Below are 5886 nucleotides of genomic sequence, written 5' to 3' on the forward strand. Positions count from 1 at the left end.
CCAACACCCCGCTATCCTTATGAAAATGTGAGACGAGTTCAAAAAGAAAGTCTAATGACTTCTGACATTTCAGTCATTTGACGCTCTAATGTGTCCCTTTAGAATTTTGTAATGTATTTGAAATGCCATTCAAAAACATATTGGCCAATTTTTCTGATGCGTATTAACATGTGATAGTCTGATGCGGATTAACATCTGATAGTCCGATGCGTATTAACATGTGATAGTCTAGTGAGCATGAAACGACCTTTGACATCAACACTAATTTGATTCTCTAATGTATTTCTTCAGAATTGTTTTAATGTACTCATAATGTCATTCAAAAACATATTGGCCACCGTCATTCTAATGTGTCCTTACGAGTGACTTTCTTGTGAGTATGAAACATCCTGTTTGCGATGACCCTCGGCCAAGCTTGTGCTTCGTGGCCAATGACATTCATAACATTCCTGAAACAGAACTATTACAGTGCATGATAAGATTTATGATACGTCCGGATGATAGTACGGAATCACATATTAGTTGTGCCTGACAATGTGTTTGCTGGTTGATACACATGCAGCCAAGCATCATACAAAAGCGCATGTATGCACCTTCTACAACACTTGTGCTGTACAAAGACATTTCTCAACAAAAGAAAATGGATAAAAACATTTATTGACTGGGAAACATGCAGAGGTTAAATGAAAGAAAAATATGGTGTACACCTGTCATATCTTCGTTTCGTTTAATCTGTCTACTTAACATTGATGACAGATTGCTTTTGATGCGCAGGGTCCTTGTAGGGAATCCATGTATGTGTATCCATGCATGTGTATCCTGCACGAAAGATCGCAGTAAATATATAAGAGTTGCAAAGAAAACTTTATCCAACACATCGTGCACATTAGAACACTTAGATGTACTGCCAAGGCCCCGTGCAGGTAGTTGACAAAAACACTTTTGTGAAGTTAGAGTTAGTCAAAATTGCATCTTATATCGCATTTCAATCGAAACTTTCAGCAAATCCTGTTAGAAAACAGGAAAACAACACAGAAGGTCAAGTCCAGCATCAAGTATACATTAATGGAGTTACGTCTAGGGTCTTGTTTCTTTGATCTTAGAATTCCCTCAGAAAAGGTGCAATAGGTTCATGAGCAGGCGCAACATGTCCAAGCTTTCTGTAAAGATTGAAACAAATGCCTACCATAAAATATAAACTCGACCAGGCTCACAGGTAGAACGCTCCCATCTTCTTCTGCAAGCTGTCGTCTGCTTCAGTTCCACGAACAGGTGAGATCACCGGGTACATATGTAAAGGATACCAGAAAACATTCATGAGTTGGCGCACCACACAGACCTTACAGCTCACACACAATACATACAATGTATTCAGGCAAGTCTATGTTTATATACCAGCAAGGGCCTTGAATGATGGACTCAGATTGCGCTATAAGAACAGGTATAACCTGAGCAACGGCTCATGGCAGACAACTGTAATGGTGCCATTGCAAGCCGAACTTTCAGAAAGTTATGTACTTAGTAAACACTATGTGGTTGGAGAACGCAGATTACCATATAGGTCATTTAAATGACGAAAATTGCATCAGCTCTGCTACACAATATAAAATGCATAAATTGATAAAATAAGAGTATGTGTGGCCCATGTGCACACTCCATAATGCCGAGCTTTACATATTGTATTATATGATGAATTTGAGCCGTTTAGGAAAGTAATTCTAGTCGTGTTAAAGCCAATCAATGCCTGGAATATCGGTTTGAATTTGTAGTGCTGCAAGCCATAAAAAAAAATCGTTAACCACTTTTGTCAGCCTTCTCTAAACTTCTGCACACATAGTTACATATGAGAATTTAGATTTGTTTCCCCTAATAATTACTTCATAAAATTAAAGTAGCACTCTCACAATCAATGCTACGTCTTAGTCGCACAACCTGCAAATAAGAGCGCTTTTTCAGTTTCATGCTCCCTTAAGAAAAGCTCACAAAAGAAACATGAACTTTAGATAAGCACATAACTGAGGTGTGCTGTTGCCACCTCAGCACAGTGGATAAAAAGCTCTTGGAACAGTGCTGCTTAACCATTACAACAACTTCTGTTAATATAAACCAGTATGCTTCAGAAAAAATATAACAACGGGAAAAATATTTCACATCATTTTTCTCAAACACAAATATTGCAACAAAAGGCACCTTGCCAAATGCAACTAACTGGCATATTTGTCTAGAATTGATAATTATAAACATCTAGTGCTACTTCAAATTAATGTACACATGGTGTTAGTACCAGAATATAACGTAATTCACTGACTTGTATTATCTTGAAGTGGGTTCACCCAACGCAAATTCGTTTCTCGTAGCAACGACCTTGCACAGTCAGATTAAAATCCTAACCATAGTGCAACTAACTTCTAACAAAAACAAGCGCGGTGCAGTATTCGCGGAGAAAGCCACAAACACACGCCACTGCAGAGCACCGCGCGCGCATGTGCAGCCGCAGCGTGTTTTGATATCTTCCTCCCCGCGTACTACATGCCAATTATTACTGAGTTTCCTGAAGAGTTACTTCATTTGTACCTGCATCATGAGAAGGCTAGGCGATGAACGTTATGTTTAAAGCAGTTTTATTTCCGAAGTGATAAGCCATCGTACAAGTAGCTTCAGGCGATGATCTCGTGCAGTATACAGCTGTAGTCGATTTCAATAACTTTCGACGACGCTAAGAAGTTTACTTACGGAATCACAACTGGGCTACAAAAAATCTTGCAAATGATTCTTATTTCGGTTTACGATCGCTTCTGAGCGGCGGAATCCAAGAACGGGCCACTTTCTCTCCTCGGTCGCGGCCGCGTCCCGTCTACGAGAAAGGGCCATGCTGGCCATGCTCTCAAGCACTGCAGTCGTCCCCTCCTTCCCCACCTCCCCCACTCCGATCCCCTGCGCCCAAAAGGACAACGCGAGTGTGACCCTCCCTGCGACACACATCGCGCAGGCGTCCCCAAGGTCATCCAGCTCCCGGAGAGAAGCGGCAGTGGCGCTTTTGTATGCCCCCTCTACCCTCGCACTCCAGCAAGCGGGAAGCGGGCGGGCCGCGCGACAGGCATTCTTGGAATAATCGAACAGCCAAGGAAGAAGAGCGCCATTACACGAAACGCTTGCGTTACAGAAGCGGAGTATCGCGCAAAGCAACGCGCCTTCATCCACCCGTTGCAGTTGTAGGTAGTGAACACACATGGTGAATGCTTCATACAACCGTATAAAGTGCACACAAAGCATTGAGCATAGCGTAAAACATACCTGTCTATCATCCTTCCTCTGGCCATCATCCCCGCAGAGTGAACACACCGCCCAGACAATCACACTCGGTTCCTGCGTAAAAGACGTCATGTAATGAAGTAACCTAGCTGTGTAATTCAGAAATATTCTAGAACTTACCAAAATCGGGCATCCACTGCGCACTCTTCAGCTTTACAGTCCACAATGTACCGTACACTCGGCGACAGTCTTGTCAAAAGGCTGCTGTACGTCCGCACTCGCCGTCAGTCACGAGACTAGGACCTAGATCGTCTTGGAAGGTACACTTGATATTGAATCACGTAACCAACGTGCATAATCGATAAACGTGGTAACGAAGCATTGTAGAACACAGCATAGCACACACACAAACCGCGCACACCCATCAAACAACTAAAGCGCCCCCAAGGACAACTTTTCTTGGCAATGAAGGGAAGGCTACGGGGGCGGAGCTACTGCACATGTGCTGCTCCGCGAAATAGTCCGGTTCGGCGCGCGTTTCGAATTTAGTTTTGGTTTGTGAACCTTCCGTACCTCATGTGACGGCCATTTCATTGTTCGAGCGGCCGTCTCAGGCTTATACAGCCATTTGCTAGTGAAATTCGTCAGAAGCTCCCTCGACGAGTCGTCGGGAAAGCTGGAGGGTGACGAGCGCTCACTTGAAGACGAAGGCGCTATTTTGACTGTGAGGTGCACGTAAAAGGTGCGACGTTTTCACAAGTGCAAAAACGCGAAATGACGCTGCTTAAACCAGAACAAATATAAATATCTCCTTGGTGCGTGCTGACCCTCTCTTCAAACAGCGCTCCGTAGAAAATAAAGCAATGTTGTTTTTATTTGTCACTGTACATACAAAAAAGTGTACTTATGGCTTTTTTTACACCCGTGTGTGCATGTTGGGAATGTGTTATGGCTGTTCGATTTTGTTATACAACTATACATTTTGTTTTGGGGAAATGAAAGTTAGAAATGGGCAGTTTTCAAACTCGCATCCCAGACGATGGTCATCTCTGAGTCCTTACTCAAAAGAAACGCTTTTTTTGTTTCAAGTTACTGCCCTCTCCCGTGGATGGAAAGAGGTAGGGATTATGATGGGAGGAGGAAATGGGTAGGGTGTGATGAGCGACACCCAACGTTGCACACAGAGGAGGTGAATGGGGCAAGGAAGGAGTGAAGGGAGAGAGGAGTTGACGCCGTGGAGAGCGGGAGAGTCGCGTGGAGACGACATTACGAGGGGGGCGGGGCGGGAGAAGGATGTACGCGACGTTGGGCCAAATCGAACTTTGCTTGTCGGCTGGTTCTGACCAGCGTTGCAACAGCGAGGAGAGATAGAGACAGTAGTTTGAGGTTGGGAAAAACGCTTGTCCGCGTATCTTTGCAACCAACAATTAACATTCTGTTTTGGACATATATGTAAGTGCACCATGCATAAGAACAGTCCCTAATTTTTATCACAACAACAACGAACTTTTTTTCTGTACGTCACCCATTGTACACAGTTCCAATTCTTCTCCGCCCCCCAAAATCCTTCGCGACGCCGTGCGGGTAATCCCCACTCTCCTCCGTTAACTTCTACTGGAAAAATGGGCAACACGGGCCCCTGAGCGAGTGTTCGCAGTGTCACTTGATCATATCTGTTCATATTTGCATATGTGATCGACTCATGCCTTTTAAAAATAAGGAAATGCTTACTTCTATATATGCGGCAGGTAATATAATGAACCTTGCTGGGGTCGTCAGCAATTCTTCGATCGCCGGTGCATGGGCGATATATGTAAAATATTTACGCATTCTACTGAAACACGATATTTGTGTACATTGCAACACAAATTGTTTATTGCTTGTAGTCTCTGAAAGACGAACTTGTCTATTGTGATAAACTGATTTTACGGTGGCGATTAAGGCTTTTTAACTTCTTTGTTGTGATGCGCGTTTTGACATTATAAACGGCAACTGAAAGTCTGAACACTTCAGTCACCAGAAATTAAAGTGCACATGGTCATTTGACTCTCCGATGTACACTTAATGTTAAACGACATTAGGCTTTGCATGTCTAATGTCTGTCTAGTGACTCATTAGGAGCCCACCTAGTCGACACTAGACACTCAAGACTCATTTTCATAAGGGCTACCTCGAATTTTCGCTCACGGGCTTCGCTCGCAACCAAAGGAGCCGCCGCCGACACCGGAATTTCTGCGAAACGAGCTCTTTAACGCTATCGCGGGCATGACGTAAAAAGTATCTACCTATGGATGGTGGAGGCCTCGGCGCGTAATACAGCGCCTGCCTGTACGCGGTGTCGACTAAACCATTATCTCAAACCTCACCGCAAAGATCTACCAGAGAAACGTGATGTATCAGCGACTATCATTCCTTTTCATTTTATGTTATTACTATCCCTGCTGTCGCAAACGCCCGCCTTTGCTCCATGCAAAACACGTTGAAACTTGAACGCTTGAACTCGAGCTTGCGTTGCTTGCGTGCCATGTCTTATTGCGACTAAGAAAATAACGGCAAAAGGAATAATAAATTTGTTGTGTTGCACTGCGTCAACAAACATGTAGAGTGCGAAGGTCGTTAACCAGCAAGCTTTAC

The 5886-nt window shown here is 43.8% G+C and overlaps 1 long non-coding RNA gene across 1 annotated transcript; it reads right to left on the reverse strand.

Annotated features, from left to right (window-relative positions):
- Nucleotides 1–669: 669 nt before the first annotated feature.
- Nucleotides 670–3367, reverse strand: LOC125756648 (uncharacterized). The gene is made up of 3 exons (XR_007414658.1): nt 3295–3367; nt 1187–1251; nt 670–819 (listed from the first exon to the last, which is right to left on the reverse strand). It is a non-coding gene; the product is annotated as an uncharacterized LOC125756648 (long non-coding RNA).
- Nucleotides 3368–5886: the final 2519 nt, after the last annotated feature.

This window comes from Rhipicephalus sanguineus, unplaced genomic scaffold (assembly GCF_013339695.2).
Source record: "Rhipicephalus sanguineus isolate Rsan-2018 unplaced genomic scaffold, BIME_Rsan_1.4 Seq3811, whole genome shotgun sequence".
NCBI lineage: Eukaryota > Metazoa > Arthropoda > Arachnida > Ixodida > Ixodidae > Rhipicephalus > Rhipicephalus sanguineus.